Source organism: Stegodyphus dumicola, chromosome 11 (assembly GCF_044657685.1).
Source record: "Stegodyphus dumicola isolate Sdum_Otavi_A_Nest chromosome 11, ASM4465768v1".
NCBI lineage: Eukaryota > Metazoa > Arthropoda > Arachnida > Araneae > Eresidae > Stegodyphus > Stegodyphus dumicola.
Window position 1 is genome coordinate 4,954,890 of NC_140778.1, and position 18,680 is coordinate 4,973,569.

At 30.6% G+C, this 18,680-nt stretch overlaps 2 long non-coding RNA genes across 2 annotated transcripts in view; both read right to left on the reverse strand.

The window, feature by feature from the left end:
• Window positions 1-18,680, reverse strand: part of LOC146993762 (uncharacterized) — a 240,511-nt gene that overhangs the window by 26,763 nt on the left and 195,068 nt on the right. The gene's annotated exons all lie outside the window — the stretch shown is intronic.
• On the reverse strand, window positions 253-5,547 carry LOC146993763 (uncharacterized). Its single transcript, XR_015043886.1, has 4 exons — window positions 5,437-5,547; window positions 4,266-4,375; window positions 2,592-2,634; window positions 253-477 (listed from the first exon to the last, which is right to left on the reverse strand). It is a non-coding gene; the product is annotated as an uncharacterized LOC146993763 (long non-coding RNA).

Genomic DNA, 18,680 nt, shown 5'->3' on the forward strand with positions numbered 1-18,680 from the left:
TCAAATAGCTTTATGGTATTAAATGATTTAAAAAGAGGCAACTGGACAAAAGAAAGCAATTAGAAGTTGGCTAATTTTTTATTAATTTGTTGTCAAATGCTGTGCATTTTAGATTATGCTCATATGATGACAATGAGTTATTTAAATTATAAAATTATTATGAACGTATCCCACATAAATTAACAAGTATAAAATTTCAAGTTGTTTGAAGTATTATGAACTGTAATACTTGCAAAAGAAATACACATGAAATTAATTTAAGAATTAGGTTTATTTTACAGGTATTCGAAAACTGCAATTACTGTTAAACAATAAAAACTAACATTAAATCTGAAGAGCATATTTTTTTCAATAATAAAATTCCACATAGACTTCATGCAGCTTCGCCATATTTGTTCTATAGTTCGCTGTCTTTAATATCCTGCTCGATTTTTGTAAAAGTGAATTCTTTGTCACCCAATGTTTTGAGAACAGCTCCTAAACAAGAAAAAGAAAAATTTGTAATAATTTCACACTTCAGATGTTTTCAGTTTTTAAATATAGTTGAAGTATTAAAAGATGCATATAAAATGCACTGAGTATTTCATATTTAAAAATTTACATTTCAGTAATTAAAAATTTTATTTCATACTATCACACAGTAAGCTTCATTATATACCTTACACAATGCCTATAATTTCAAGTAAAAAATACTTAAGATTTGTTTAGAACTGCAAGGTTGAGAAAGTCTTTAGTATTTAAGTACATGAGAAAAAACTTAATTTTGTATTAATTATATTGCATTAGCCTTTTCAATTTTACTCCTACATATAGTAAAGAATATTCGCTTTCTTACAGATAACTTTTTCTTAAATAAAGAGTAAGCAGAAAACTAATCACAACACTATATACATATAACAGAATACTTCATAAACATATACATGTCATTAACATACATATATGCATTAACAGGCTATTTTACACATTTCAATAAACCAGAAACCAATACACAACCAAAAGTATTATCAGTAAATTCCTCCAAAATCAGAGCAAAAATCTTTAATTATGATAACAATGGCATCTCAGTTTGCAATATAAAATATTTCAAGTCTACATTCATGTGCATTCTAAGCAAACAGAAAGCCGAATAACAATAAAATTATAAATACCATAAAAAAGTTAAGAGCCACGTAGAATGATAGCAAGACTAAATGAAGTCTTCCTTCAAAAATCAATTTAAATTCAAAAATTTGCCTTCCTGTTTAACATCTCAAAATAGAGTTACTGCTTACACTAACTAAATTTCCTGTCTTGGCAAAATAAAAATTGTCACTTCTGTTGCAGGAAATATTTGCTGCAATGCAAATAATCCAGTGAAAAAATTTTAATTGTGGCTTGAATATTTTCTTTATTAAATAAATGAAAAATTCCCACGTAATATTAATTTATGATCCACATGAAGCTTTATACCTCTACCATATCTTGCAGCTATTTTAAAATATATACTCTCATATAAAAGCCACAGAATTTTTTTACCAATATTAATATAGTATAAATCATTTATAAATCTTCTAAAACAGCCCCAAAATTTCTGAATTTGATACCCAAAACATAATTCTACGTAACTGTTAATGTATGCATTTGCTTGCACATACTTAAAATGAATTATACACACAAAAACTTAACATATTAACTTTAATAAATTTTTAATTAGCAGGATGACTCAATTAAGGCAAAATATGAAAGAAATCTACCTGATGGAATAGTTGTAAAAGATATACTTAAAAAAAGCTAATATTGTTTACCTTACACATGGCAGAAATTGAGTAAACTGTATGCAGCTGGATTATTTATTAGGAATAGAAGTTAGATCAAAGTACCAAAGTCACACTAGGGCTTTAACCATTTGGGTGCAAAGAAGCATCTCAATTTAAAAAAAGAATAATTTAAAAAAGCTAATAAAATTTTATAACTTTTACAATCTAGTACAAATATTAGACACATAAACAACACTAAATGCCATTATTTACTTGCATATTTTCCTTCTTTGTGTACTTTACTCCTTAATTTTTCAGGATATGATTTAGAAACAGAGTTATGGTAAAAATGTATACTGGTAAAAAAAATATTGTTGAAACTGATAAGTCATTTGAATTATATACTATAGTGCAGAGGGATGGAATATGTGACTAAATATGATAAATCAGATTACAATAACATTAAACAAATAACATGAAAAACTGAAAAAAGAAATTTTATTTGAAATTATTTTTTAACTCATGGAAAGACAGACAGTATTTCCAACTTATTAAATTCAATTATATTTTACCTTCGTCAAACCAATATTGGTAAGAGAGTTGTATTTAAAATCGGTGCTAAGCTAAAGCTGCTTTCTTGCCTAATTTTATACTATTGAAAATACTGGTAATTGTCAAAGTTATTTGTACTCAATATGTGTAAGATTATTAATAAGCTGCCAAACCACAGTTAACCATCTAATATACTACATTCAACGCTATTATTTTTCTTTTTGAATGTCAGGTTTTCATTATTTTTGCCAATATATCTGTAACAGGACATAAAGGTTGAGTTAATGTAGAATAGAAAATTACCTTGCAAGTTAGCACCTTTACCTTAGTGGCAGTACTTCATTCTCTAGAAAAACCATTTTAAATTATTATACTTAAACAAAAAATTCATATTTGTTACAGCAAAACATCATTAACACAATAAACCAGAGTTGAATGCAAATCTAGTTTAACTCCATTCTTGGAAACTAGTTTATTACTTTCAATTTAATTTAAAAATAATAAAAAATAAGGTACGTATTATGATGACTACCCCTCGACAGATCACTCAGTGTTCTTTTATATACGTGTTTGTGCACTTGTAAGTTAATTGTTTTGACATTTAAAGTGAAAATAATTATTTCAAGATGCCTCACAAGAAGATTGTTGCCTCAGATAGTGCTGCAAAGAAAAATAAGGAGGCCATGGCCGTCGATATCAAGAAAGAAATCATAGATAAACATAAGCATGGTGACGGAATTGGCGAAGACTTGCGGCCCTTCAACATTGAAAATCTATACTATTCTGAAGAAGCAGGAAGAAATTAAGAAACCTGATGTAGCCAAAGGAATTATCGTTTCTTCCAAGCACCATAAAAGTACTCCTAGATGTTGAGAAGCTGTTGTTGGTGTGGATTAATTAGAAGGAGTTAAAATGTTGGTAACAAAGTTAAACTATTGTTATATTATTTACCAGTGTTATTTATTAGGAAAATTGACTTGATATTAAAATGTTGATATTTTTTGGGGTGTGGAACGGGTTAACTGAATTTCCATTATTTTCAATGGGGAAGCTTGTTTCTAAATACGAGAAATTCGCTATACCAGTTGAATGCTGGAACGAATTAAACTCGTATCTCGGGGTTCCACTGTAGATATGTAAGCATGTGTATATGCATGTATGTGCATATATGTGTAAAATATACACATGCACACACGAGCACCTTCATTTAAAAATGCATGCATATAAACACACATTTCTGAATCTGGTCGTGATAACAGAAGAATACCTACATGAATCATAGAATTTACATTAATCAGTTTTATTAGAATTCTTAAATGCAGAGGATTTACATTAATCAGTTTTATTAGAATTTTTAAATGCAGAGGATTTACATTAATCAGTTTTATTAGAATTTTTAAATGCAGAGGATTTACATTAATCAGTTTTATTAGAATTCTTAAATGAAATCTTCACTATCCGAAAATTCAGTTTCATTTCCAGCTGAAACTGTATCAGGACAATCTCATTTATATTATTTCCCTCTAACAACTGAACATTTTGAAAACCTTTCTATTCCATGGAAAACTAATGCTAAATTAAACATACATTTTTTAAATCTGAAAATTTTAAGTTAGCTTAGAAACTGTAATCATTCTTAAAAAAGATGTTAAAAAGATTCTTAAAAAGATTTATGCAGATGTTAGATCAATAAAATTACTTTACTGTGAAAAAGTAATATGGCATTGAACAACACCATTTTACACATCAAGATATACTGAGTGAAAATTCCTGAAATGTTTTATTTCTTGGTATCTCTGCAAGAATTGTATAAATAAGACTACCTCCCTTTTTTAAAAAAATATGTTTAGTAAATACTATGAAGAAAATTGGTTACATTATTTACAGTTCATAATTAATAGAAAATAAATCATTTCTTAGCTTATCATAATTTATTTTTATCACATTCATAAACAGTACTAATTTAAACAAACATACCATTATGATTTCAATAACTATGAAATAGAAAATCCAAATCTGCATCTTTGATGGTCTAGTAGATTGGACGTCTCGTTTACTACAATTCAGCAGGGTGTTGACTCCCCAGACTGTAATATATATATAATTAATTTACAAGGGAAAAAGCAACAAAAATATAAACAATTCCTTGGTTTTATATAAGCATTTCTGCACATTTACAATTTTAATTTTTTTAACTATCTAGTTATATCAAAATACCTGATTTAGTAAAATATAATTCAAATAATTTAAGGTATTTTAGATCAAATACTAATTTTTTCATGCAAGTCTAATAATCAACATAACTATCAAGTTTTGACTTCGAAAATTATGTTTAGAGAAACTTGAAGCTGCAGTAAATAGTAATAAACTTATTCAAAACTGAAAGTAAGGCATTCTTACTTTATTTTCTTTCTTTAACTATGGCAGATCTTTTAAAACAACAAAATCAAACAAACAAAAAAGAAATGCATTCATGAAAGGACTTAGGACTTATTTATTATTCATGAAAGGATATATTTCAGTAATTACAAGTGCATAAAAATTCAGTATGTATATAAAAAAAAATGAACACAGATTTGGAACAAAGTACCTGTGTTTCTATGGCATAAAATTTCCTTTTTTAATAGCACAATATCTTTGAGTTAAAGATTATATATTAAAGCAAATTTATAAACCTAAATTCAAAAACAAGAAATTAAATTATTTTTAGGGAAAACACTAAGCAAATAAAAAATTTTGAATTTCATAAATAAATGAAAGTTACATGCTTTATTTTTTGGCATAAGGTAGATAACATTTCTATAACAGATTTCTGAACAATTAGTCATGTTAATATTGCCTTTCTTTTTCCATTAAAAGCTATTTCCTGCTTAATTACAGTATGCTTTAAGATAAATATCAAAACGTTTGAGTAAAAATAATATAACTATAAAAAGGTGAGACACATACAAAAAGGAGTGACACAAACAGTAAGAAACAGACTAGTGCAAAATTTAACAGTACCAAATCCTGAAAATATCATTAGGCACGTACACAAAAGAACAACACGTGGAAAATCACATTTCCTACACAGACGTTATTTATAAAATTTTATATAGGTGAAGAAAGTACGAGTATTAAACACTGAAAATATAAAATATTCACTTACTTTCTTCAAATAATTAGTAACTTCGATGGATTCAGTCACAAACGCCAATCCACGAACAAACAGTATTCTTTACGACTTTACCATTCTTTTCGACCGCCATTGCTGAGTGCTGACTTCACAAATATCCCGCCACAACCGGAAGTAGAAAGTGTCTGCTTTGCCATTGGTCAGTGAACAAGAATTGCAACGCTTTTTTTTTTCTTTATAGTTAAACATATTAAGAAAGCCTCTAAATTAGCATATGAAATAAACCTACTTTTGCATTATATAAATTTATATTCACAGCATCTCTGTATTAAGGTAATAATTAAATTTTCCTACGAAAAATAGAAATGTCTGTGTATGCGCATGCTCAGTGTATAATCGTAAATCCGGTTAATTTTTAAAAGTTAGCGTAAAATTAACTATGCAAATTTTGAGTTCATTTAACTGGACCCTTGTAATTATTCTGTAGATCTCCATATTAAGAATGTCTTTAACTGTCTCATGAAAAATATAAAATATAATATAATGATTTATTTACATTATTTATTAATTTTTTCCACATATAAAAATTACTAAAATCGCTATATCATTTTTTCCGTACATTAAACAAAATAAAAAAAAATTAGCCTCATATGATTTTTATAACAAAGATTAAAGGAACTGAAATATATGTAAAATATCAGGATTCAGCTTGCAATTTCGTAGAGTTATTATTATTATTATTAAATAAAAATATTAGTATATCTTTGATTATAATTAATGATCCTTTGGTCTACATTAAACTATTGTTCAAGAAATTAAACGTTTTCGAGCATCTTCTGCTGTATTTATTATTCTATTCCTCGACATGAAAGATTTGCTAGTCTTATTCCAATTTAATTGCCCACATTTGCTAAATAAAATAAGGCGAGTATTATACCAAACTCAGTAAGTACACAAATTTAATATACAGCTTATTCCAGTTAAATGGGTAATAGGATTTTCATAAAAGAAATTAAATTGTGTAAATTAATGTAAGTGTTGATATGAATAAAAATAACAAATTTGATATAAGAAAGTAAAGTTATTTTGAAGATGTTTGAATTAAGAAAATATAATTTTTTGTAAAAATGCACGTAAAGATTTAGCTCACATGTTAAAATTTATAGAAAAATTTTAGCCTCATATATGAATGCCCCTTTTTTCATGTTCGTGGACAAGGAAAACAAAGTGAAATGCCAGAAATACACTAAATATTTTGAATTAATAAACTTCATTTTCAATCTTTTTAGACTTCGTATAATATCCGTAAAAGTGGCGAATGAAATATACCATAAAGGCAGTAGTTTCTTTCAGAACATTCGGATTCGTATAATATGCGTAAAAGTGACGAATAAAATATACCATCATGGCGGTAGTTTTATCAGTACATTCGGATTCGTATAATTTTCGTAAAAATAACGTGTGGAAAATAACGATCAAGAGTCAACAGTAACTTCAGCCTTTTTCATTCGTATAAATTTCGTAAAAGTAACGTGCAAAAAATACCATACCCTTATTTCACCAAAATTATACGTATATTTTTGGAGACGTGCTGCCTGGGATACAGCAAAGATTAGCCACATCTTCATTTACTACTGTTACAACATAAAATATATACTTCTTTGGTAGATTTCTGCAGTTAAATTCAAAAGTTTAAAATGAATAAAATCTAATCTGTGCAGACATAGTTAACAATCACTTATGTGTTATCAGATAAATGTTACCAGATGCAGTTAATTATTTTTTACTTGCCAATCTCATGAGACAAGTTTTTTTTTTTTTTTTTTTTTTTTTTTTTTTGCTCCTGCAAGATAACTTTACTTTGTGTGACAAAATAAATTCATTCTCATTCTTTTTGGACTTGCCTACACTTTAAATTTAAAATAGTTTTATGATTAGGTAAGATGTGATTATCATAATTTTGTTTCTCTCTTTATCTTGGCAACTTTATATATTGATTCGGTATCCAGGTTACCTACCAGTGGCTGATTGATAAAACTGCTCACATGTTCAGCTGGTGGTTTGAGTTTAGTTTCTGACATAAAAAATTTTAAAAGGCATCCAAATATTTATTTTACTATAATCGAATAATCAAATAATTGCTACTCTGTTTATAGGTACTAAATGTTAAAATATTTTAAATGCTTCCTTTAATTTGCATTCTAATAGTCATTTGTTTAAATTTAATTATAAATTATATTCACATATAGTAATTGTGAGTGTTTTTTATTTTAGGTACTGTGAAAGGCAATGGCAGAGATCCAGTTTATCAAGAGTTCTTATATACATAAGAATACATATTTTTTTTTACATGGATCTAAGATTATTTTTCAGGAATTAAAAGAAAATGTCATAAATTGGATTAATAAAAACTATTTTGAATTTTGAAAAGTGTTTTTCCTCCGTTAATCATAATATAGTGCCATAAATTTCTGAAAGTGTTTATTTTTCATCCAAATAAATAGGTTTACAAAATTTGTCATATTAATACTTATTGCAGGATTTAGCATTATTATAAATATTTATTATAACAGATTTAGCTGAACTACTTTTTTAGTCTCTCTGCAGATGAAGTCACAAAGGTAAGTGGTTATTTTTCTGTATTCCCTATTAAGTAATTTTATCTGGTAAATTACCATTGTAAAAGGGTCATTTTAGATAGGGTCATAGAAGAAACCGGTATAGTGTAACAGATGTTTATTAACAGGTTTAAGTTACACACGGACATTACATTTAACTTTAAGAAAAATTACAGAGCAACAGTCTGGTACAACCTATCTAGTGGGAGCCTTCGCTTTTACTGAAGTACTTCTCTGGCTACTCACCAGAGGGCAGCCTTGTTGTCACAGTTAGTCCAACAGTTTATGTTAAAGGATTGGTTACATCATTACTTATATACTAAAGGTGAAAGAATAAGCTTTCCTTAAAAATACAAAAATTTTTAAACATTTAAAAAAAAATTGGTATACGTAAAAAATTCTCAAACTGCCACCTATGTGAAACTTAAAATATTATATATGAAATATTTCAGAAATATAAATATTTTCACTATTTGCTAACTATAATTCACTGCATTTGTTATATATAATCACAGATTAAGGTAGTAGTGCTTTTCTCACTCTGATTTCTCATGTATTTTGATTCATAAATACATGTATTTATAACACGTACAAAAATCCACGTATTTTGATTTCTCTTTTGAGACCGAATAAAAAAGGAACTAAACATTTTCGTTGACATTGAGAGTTGAACAACAGCTCACCTCAAAATAAAATGAATTAATAAATTTATGCAAAATTTTACACACCATATATTAAACAAAGAATAAACTGAATATAATTAGAAGTATTAATAATTGGTAGAGCTGATTGCAGAATAAAATGCCTTAATTGCATGGTAAACAGTAGATCTTCTTTTAGAGTTTTTCTGTGTTGTGTAAAATGCAGATTTAAATTTTTGATATTGATTGTCATATAAATGGCAATTACTGTGTTATTTTGCTCTGAAATGAATGGTTAGTAATAAAATTCTGGATGAGATAACCTTTAACATGTGCTAGAATTTACAAAGTTTAATTTGGTGCTGATTTCAACTGGTAAATTTCATTTTACTGAAATTTGCATAAGCACAAGTGCAAATTATTTTCAGAACTTTTTTTTTTAGTCCAAAAGGGCTATTAGTCTCAAAATGTGACTTCATATCGTCAATCGTAAACTTGCTTCGCTTTTCATTCAAGTCTTGTCATTTGGCAAAATTTAACATATTAAAATCTAATCTCTTATCGATTAACAAGCCAAGCTATTTAAAAGCAATACACACAGTTCTTAACAATGTATTTTTTTTTAACTTTTTAATCTGATTGATTTAAAATGCATTTAATTCATCATATATCTAATTGAAAACATTTAATATTTTTATATAATTACATGATATAGTTCTTCACTTTTCAATTATACAGAAGATATTTAACTTTCTGGTGTCAGTATCTTATAAAATGTTTTGCTATTTCCACAGCCCCGTCTGTATTGATAATCTATGCACTCATAAATTTTTTAGCCCTTTTAAGTGACTGCTAACATCTGAGGCCTTTCAGTTTTTTTTTTTTTTTTTTTTTTTTTTTTTTTTTTTTTGTGTTTGTGTGTGTGAGTTGAAAGATAGAATTTTAGAAGAGCTCCTTGAGTTACCTTTTGAATGATGTAAAGAATTGTTAACATAATGTCAAGAACATAATTTTTACAACTAAATATTAATATATGAAACAGCCTGCAGCATTTTCATGTTACGAAAACATATTTGTTTATTTTGTGGCTAGGAATTGATTTAGTTTTAAAAATACAATTTATTCCTTTTAACAGTTTCCCAACAGTCTCATCAAAACACTAAAATTTCTTTACATGTTTTAAAGAAAGATGATTCATTTATGTAAAGATTATTAAATGGCTAATTTTATTATTGAATTTTTAATACAAATTAACTGAAATTAGAAACTGATTTTGTAAAATAGTTTAATTATGAATACTTCAGTTTGGGGGCTATTGGATGTTTAAAAATGTTCGAAAGATTTTTAATATCTTAAAAATAAAAACAAAATTTTCTGTTATAATATTTTGTATTAATAATTCATTTTAATTTCCTTGCTCAGTTTTAATATATTCACAAATTCAGTTTTAAAAACAAAATAAGTTGTCAAATATTCTCAACATTTCTGATTTATCCAGAGTAACCCTAGGAGAAGGATTTGAGACTGTCTGTGTAAAATAAGTAGGTTTTAGATCATTACCTTCACATATTTTCATTGGAAGTTTCTTTGCATATATACTGGGTATTAAGCAGTGGAGAGTATGTATTTAAAAGGTTAAAGTGCTATTGTAATTAGTAAAAATTTGAAATCCTGATAACATCCCATACGCTGTCGGTGGGAGCTAGATAGGATGTCCTAAGGATATACTGGGATGTGACATTAAACACTCAGGAGGATGAGTTTAGGAGGAAACTGGGATATTACGGGATGTCCTGAGGATGTAGTAAGTAGGACGTTAAATCCTAATAACATCCCATACTCTGTCGATGGGAGATAGATAGGATGTTTTTAGGATATGATGGGATGAGGTTAGTGGGATGTCCTGAGGATGTAGTAAGTAGGAGTTCATATCCTAATAACATCCCGCACGCTGTCGATGGGACTTAGGATGTCCTAAGGATATCCCGGGATGTGACATTAAGCACTGGGGAGGAGGTTTGCGGGATATTCCGGGATGTCCTGAGGATGTGCGCATATCCCGCGAGCAACATCCTCGGGATATCCCAAGGATGTTTTTGTGCTATGTGGGATGATGAATTGAAGTGACAAAAAATCAGAGTACATGATGTACCACATGTTAATCACAAAGAAGTATACCTATACCTATTTACAATTAATCCTACCATGAGTCATGGTTAGCAAATATAAATTCTACCAAACTGTATGGTTAGGAAAAATCCATTCGTGAACCGAGTAAGAGGGTCAAGAAGTGTCCCTGGCACACAACAAGCATACATCAAAACAAATAAAAGTGTTGTCAAACAACACGTGACACGCCCTAAAATAAAATGTGTAAAGTAAAATGTAAAATCACGAAACCCCCCAAAGGCAAATCAAGTGAAAAGTGTGTAAAAAACAAATATATGTAAATAAACAAACACCACTGAGTATACGAGTGTTCAAAACAAAACAATTCAAGAGCTACCGGCGCTTGACACAAAATGTAAACAAACTAGTTCTTGCAATCACCAATTGAAGTGACAATACCAACTCAAAAGTACGCTTAAGGAAAAGTGTACCGTATAAATCATAATTTTCCCTAACACACAGAATTTCACTTCCCTAAGAACTGACACCCCACCAATACGAGAGGGCATACGAGTAAACACCGCGACTGTACAGCGCAAACTAAACTACTAATAAATTCTTGGCATAAGAAAATTACAGCGAGTTGCACTAAGAAGAACAGAAGACAATCACCACGAAGTGTTGGCTGGAGAACTATCTAGTCAAAAATTGTAACCGAAACAAATCCCGACTACCATGGCTAAGGAATTTGAAGAGAGAGAAAAAAAAAAATTTGAACTTAAGAAGAGGAGAAAAGCGGAGACCAGCCCAGCAAAACCTCCAAAAAAAAAAAAAAACCAGGCTATTGAGACTAGAAAGTTCCAAGCCAAGACAACTTGATCACAACCTCACATGCCAAAACATGTAAAATCCAAATGCAACACTCGACCAAGGATAAGCCAAGAAGACTACACAACTATACTAATTGATTATAAAATTTAGCTACAAGAATACAATTACCAGAAACAAATAATAATTTAACCAAAATTGTATACAAAACGCACTATATTCTCAAAATATTTCATTTCACTTTTTCGACACAAAACCATGTGTATCTCTAGGCCTTAGATGGTAAGGTGAAACGTGTGACGAGTTCTTTACATTATCTGTCAAAATTGAGTCATCCTTTTGAAGTGTAGGAAAAGTAATTCTCTCTGGTACCTTCGTGAGTCTGTCCACGTGCATCGTCTGAATCCGATCAGGATTTGTAATTGAAGAGATTTTATAGTTGACTTTAGTCACTTTTTCAATAACCCTGAAAGGTCCCTGATTCAATTTAGAGAGATTTCTAGCCATACCTGGCTGAACTACTGGAGTGTATAAGTACACCAAATCTCCCACTTTTATGTCCTTATCATGAGAAATCTTTCCACGTAAATTTTCTTGCTTATCAGCAGCCTCCGTTAAATTCTGATTGACTAATTTAAAAGCCTTTTGTAATCTCAAAACCAAATCTTTAGAATAATTGTTTGTGTCATCATAAGTTCTAAAATTGGTTTGCAATAATAAATCAATTGGTAAGCACAAATCCCTGCCATATAAAATAAAAGCTGGACATTCCTGAAGTGCACTATGACGACCAGTTCTGTGTGCCAATAAGGTAAAAGGCAGATGTCTATCCCAATCCTCCTGAGTTTGAGAAACTAAGTGGCTAAGTGAATTAATTAAAGTGGCATTTAATCTTTCTACTACACCATCAGACTGTGGATGATAACTCGTAGTACTATGTTTAGTAACCCCCAATTTCTTATAAACTTCCATTATAGCTTGAGAAATAAAATTAGTACCTTTATCTGTAACAATGTGTTGAGGTATACCATGAGTTGAAATAAATTGTTCTAATTTCTCAATTATGCATATGGATGTGGTGTCCTGCAAAGGATAAGCTTCAGGCCATCGTGAAAAATAGTCAGTTACGACCAAAATATATCTGTTGCCTGCCATAGTAACTGGAAGGGGACCCACTATATCCATCGCAATTCGCTCAATGGGACGGGTAGCCATAGGCATTCTCATAAGGGGAGCCTTATGAGCAGGTCTATGACCCCTCCTCTGGATACAGGAGTGACAGGACTTAATGTAATTGTGCACCTGTTTATGCATACCCTTCCAGAAAAAAGACTTTTGAATCCTATGAAGTGTTCTGTGATAGCCTGAGTGTGCAGCAGTAGGAGAATCATGATGCTCCTACAAAATTCTAGGAACAAGTAGTCTATCTTGTTTCTGCCAACGTGACTTGGGTTTCTTGTATTTGCAATACAAAATATCTTCCTTTACAAAAAATATCTGAGAATTAGGTGTAGGAGACTTATTATTCTTAAGATCATTTACAATCTGTTGGCAAGAAGGATCAGAAGCTTGTTCTTTTTTGAATAATTCCAACAATTCAGGAGTAATGGAAGTTTGAATTAACTGTGTAACATTTACTGCTCTAGATAAATAGTCTGCTGTTAAATTTAATCTACCTGGTTTGTGAACAATCTTATAATCAAACTGGGATAAACCCATAATCCAACGTGCAATTCTAGAAGTGGGATCTTTAAGTTTTAAAACATGAGATAATGAAGCTTGATCAGAATATACTGTAAATGGTTTACCAAGAAGATATTGTCTAAAATGTGCTGTGGCCCAAACAACTGCCAAAATTTCCCTCTCTACAGTACTATAACATGTTTCAGGACCTTTTAATTTTCTACTAGCATAACAAATTGGATGTTGGAAACCGTTAGAATCTTCTTGACACAAGACAGCACCCAGTGCATAATTAGAAGCATCTGTACACAAGGAAATAGGTTTAAAAAAATTAGGTAAAGCCAAAATGGGTTCATTCAGAAGTTCAGCTTTTAGAATATCAAAGGCGTGCTGAACTTCATGTGACCAATAAAATGGAACTTTATCTTTAGTGAGCTGAGTTAAAGGAAGTGCCTTTTGGGCAAAATTTGGAATGAACCTTCTGTAAAAGCCAATAAGGCCTAAAAATCGCCTAACTTCTTTCCTATTTTTAGATGCAATAAAACTCTGAATAGTCTTTAAATTTTTATCATCAGGCTGTACAATACCCTTGGTAACTTTATATCCCAAATACGTAATTTGTTCTTTCAGAAAATGACATTTAGAAGGTTTAAGTTTTAAATTGTGCTGTTTTAGTCTATCAGAAACTAACTTCAATTTTTCCAAATGTTCATTAAAAGTTTTAGAAGCAATGACAATATCATCAATGTAAATCCCTATTTTTAATGGTGAAAGATTGGCCAAAACTATAGACATCAACCTTTGAAAGGAACTAGGAGCATTTCGCATGCCAAAAGGTGTTCGTAACCACTCATAGTGCCCAGAAGGAGTCGAGAAACCACTTTTGAAGGTGTCATCAGGATGAATTTTCATCTGGAAAAACCCTGAAGTTAAATCAAGCGTGGAAAAATAATTCGAATCTCCTAACTGTTCTATCAACTCAATCATGGAAGGCAGAGGAAAACTATCTTCTATCGTTTTCTCATTCAACTTGCGGAAGTCAGTGACTAAACGGTAGGTGTTATCCGCTTTCTTAACAAATAAAACAGGAGCACTGTAAGGGCTGTCACTTTCTTGAATGATGTTGGCTTCAAGCAGCTCTGCCACCTGTCTATCTAATTCATCCCTGAGATGGTAAGATACTTTGTAAGGCTTTTGCCTAACAGGAATATTATCACGCAAGTTGATGTTGTGCAAGATGGTGTCACACCCTGTTAACTCAATGACTGAGGCAGCAAAGATGTTACTATACTGATTGAGAAGGTGTGATAAATGTTGTTGTTGCTGCTCAGGTAAATGTGTAAGATCAAATTCAGCACCCCAAGACTCGAAATCCTCACCTGTTTCTATGGTGGTATTGTTTACAAGTTCAGAGTTATGTGTGATGACATTCACAGGTTGGGCACTGGCCAATTTCATTCCTTTATTGAGATGTAGTGTATTCGGTGAAAAATTTTCAATTTTGACATAAAATTTCTTAGATGAAGAAGTCTGATTAACTGACCTGGCTATGGAAAATTGACTTTGAGCATGTTCTACTAAAGGTTCAGTTAAGACAGTATCGGTAGTAAAATTTTCAGAACGAGCAGTGAGCTTAATGATATTTTCAGTAAAAGGTGGTAATTTATGTTTGGTTACAGAGTAACAAAATGACTGAGAAACTGAAGTAGAGAAAACATTACTATTCATAGCACTAGGCTGACTTAGATTCCATTTAAGAATTACATTTGATCCTAACAGTTGAGAAGTGGAGAAATCCAAATGCATATTCGGATTTTGTAAACAAATCTGTAGCGGTCGGAATCTTTGGTTTATTATGTCTATTTGAGAGACCATATGCGCTTTTCGTTGCAGGGGGGGGGGAAGAAGACTGTCGCCGATCGGATACTTTTTGCTGTTGCGAAACCGTTGACCCTGTGCGTTCGCGGGATGAAAGCTCTGCGTGTAAAAATGACATTAAATCTTTTATGTTATAATCGGTGTCAACATTTTGTGTTCTATGAAATTCAAGCGTTAATTCTGAAGGCAATAACTTCAAAATCATCGGACACAGCAAAGCGCTGTAAGATTCCGATAAACATCTAACGCTTCGAGACATCTAATCTGTGTCTGTACTTTATCATACAAGTTACGAAATGTTTTTATGTCATTCGCATTTTTTAATGATTCAACATTCAGCAAATTATTCATGTGCGCATTAATAAGAATGTCTCTCCTTCCAAAACGGTCGTGTAAGATTTGAATTGTTGAATCATAATGTTTCGGCGATAACGGAAGTCCTTGAACGCAACTAGCAGCTGTTCCTCCTAAATATGCTTTCAGGTAATTAAATTTGTTACTTTGTTCAATGATTCGTTATTATGTATTGAGGACTCAAAACTATTCCAAAAAGTATGCCATTGACTACTGTTCCCATAAAATACGGGAATCGAAAGTTTTGGTAATTTAACTCTTTCGCATCGAGAGACGACCAAATCTGTTTTCAACAAACATCGAAAACGCCCGTGTTTACGAATTTGTCTTGAAATAGTTTTCCTCCCCCCCTGCGGTTTCATCCATTGTCTGCAGTTTCACCTTAGGGCCGGTTTGTACCTGCGAACGTCAATAGCTTTCCGTATTTCTCCTTTATTTGCTTCAAAAGAATGATTGACATGTCTTTTAACAACTCGCGAAACCAATGAGCCATACACTAACGTGGAGGGGAAAGAACTATGTAGAAAATAAACAAGGCGTTGGGGCGGTTTGCCGTTGCGTGAATGAACGGGCGTTACGGGTGACTTCGATGCGAAAGAGTTAACATTAGGTGTATCTTTTATATTTTGCTGAGTGTTCGGTGCATTTAAGTCCTGATTAATTTCCTTAATCCGTTTCTTAAGCCTGAATTCCCATAACATTAACTTCTCGAGATATTGTTCTGTAATTTCGAATTCATCTACACTCAGAATTGGTTCAACTTCTACATCGGCATTAGATAGTGTTTCGGCTTTAGCATTAAGCTGTTCTAACAATTCTTCGAGCTCATTAATACTACCTTCAGATTTATTTAATTCACTTTCGATTTTCTTAAATAGTTTTGTAATGGCAGTTCTTAAGATATTTCTTTTCTTTTTTAATTTATCTACTTCTGCCATTATCTTTCTTAGATTCCAACACTTACACAAAAAATATACGTCTCATGAAAAAGAAATATGCAATTTTTATGCTTTTTACTGGTGTAAATAAGTGAAAAATACTAAAATATTTAAAACCAAATTTTTGAAAGTTTTGTTTAAAATTCTAAATTGTGCTGCTTTTTTAAAATTATAGATGAGTATTATAGCACAATTTCTATAAAGGAATTTTATTTCAATTATATTTAATAATACATCATAGTGATAAACACTTTTGACTCCTTAAAAATTTTTATACATTTAATTCTAATATTAAAATTGTGTTTAACAGTAATAATTAATTTTGCTTGTATTTTATAGTGATTAGTTTTTAAAATTTATTTTTTGTTCTCAATAAGATTTTTTTATTTACTGTTAATTTAATTTATTAGCCCGAAGGGGCGGTAGCGTAGAAAGGCTGTTAGTTTCGAAGTGGCATTTTGCGCTGTTTTACTATAAATGTCCGTGTCTCCTTGCAAATTGTTGTTACCAAATATTAACGCCCTGTATTATATGTAAAGGAATTAAATAATGAAGAAATCTGCATGAATACATGTATGTTTCTTGCACTGTGACAAAAACGACAGTATCTAGAGCCATCAAATTTTGTATAATGTAATCCTCCAACCGAACATGGGCATCTGGATGGCCGAATTTCGAATTTGTTTTAATCTATTTCATATTTTGTGAAACTTTAACGAATTTTTGATTAAAAAACTCAAAGAGTTCAGAGCGAGCACTGCATGGAAAATAACAGTTTTATCTCCAGTGCGGAAATTCTAAAGATATGCTGTTTTCAAATGCATGTGGTTTACGGGCCAAGAACATGATATTCAATAAATAGAGGTAACATAAAAACTTTAAAAAAAAGTTCCTTTTGGGCGTAATATAAAATCTGGGTGCTTCTAGATTTTATTTTATCTTTTTGTTTTTTCCTTCATTACGCTCAGAAAATTTTATGAATTATTAAAATAACTAATCCATTTTAATGTTAATAAATTAATGATCATATAATCAAATAAATATGATCGTTTTGTTATGTTATTATTGTTTGGAAAATCACTGCCTGAAAATGTTCATTACATTAAAAAAAAAAAAAAAAATCAGATCTTGTTTAATTTTACCTTATTTATTTCAAAGCATCGCGTGCTATCAATCTTATTTAATTTACTTTATTTTTACGCAAAATTAAGTTCATAAATTTTGTGCTTAGAGTTTTTATCGTTTTACCAAAGTAAAGATGTTTGTACAAGAATTACGAGTGAAAAAAATGCGCGAAATGCAGTAAAATGTGCTTTAATGAGATATATTAAATCCTATCTGGAAAAAACTGTGTCTTTCATTATCTCAGCACTATACAACGTATCACGTTTAATAATTAAAAAGAGTTATGTGATACAAACGCCATAGGTTTCAGTGTTAAAATACACCACATCGTCCCTACCCTTTCTTGCCGACATGTCGGTGACGCGCGCCCCGCCCACTGGGATAGTCTAGGGGTAGAGTCCTTACGAAATGGGCGTGCCTTAACAGCCTGTAAAAGCTGTAAATTCGCGTCGGAAGATTTGTCCTAAATTGGTGTTACAGGTGTGAAAAGAAAAAATTGAGAATGAAAATGCCAAGTTAAAATAATTTTAATTGCAAATAAAACTATTTTAATTGATATTTAAGGAGTTTCTTGCTCATGATATACTTTCTCGATTACGTGCCAAGTTTCGCGAAAAAGAGTTTGACGACGAAGTTTTACTTAGAGAGATGTGTTATCTTGTATAATTTGCCTATATCTGACATCAAAATGTTTTCCTAAATGTAACTACTAATTTGAGACGGCGAGAGTATTAAATAACTGTTTAAAGAAAAACAAATTATTGCATACCAATTTTATCTTGAACTTATACGGTATAAAAATTTAGCTACTTTTGAACAGAACGTAAATTCATGTAAGAACTACTAGCATTTTTAAAGGAAACCGCATTGAGTGTTAGAGGTAAAGGGGTGGTTTTTACAAAGAAAGATGCGACTGCTGGGAAATTTTTCTGTATGTTTATTAATTGTAAATGTTGCAGCAACATACTTACGACCTTACACTGGACACTTTAGTGCCGATAATTCTACATTTAGTGCAAAATGTGCGAATTCATAAGGATATTCGAAAAGCCTGATCTAGAGAAATGTTTCACAAACGTATGCGTAAACCAGAACGTTTTCTT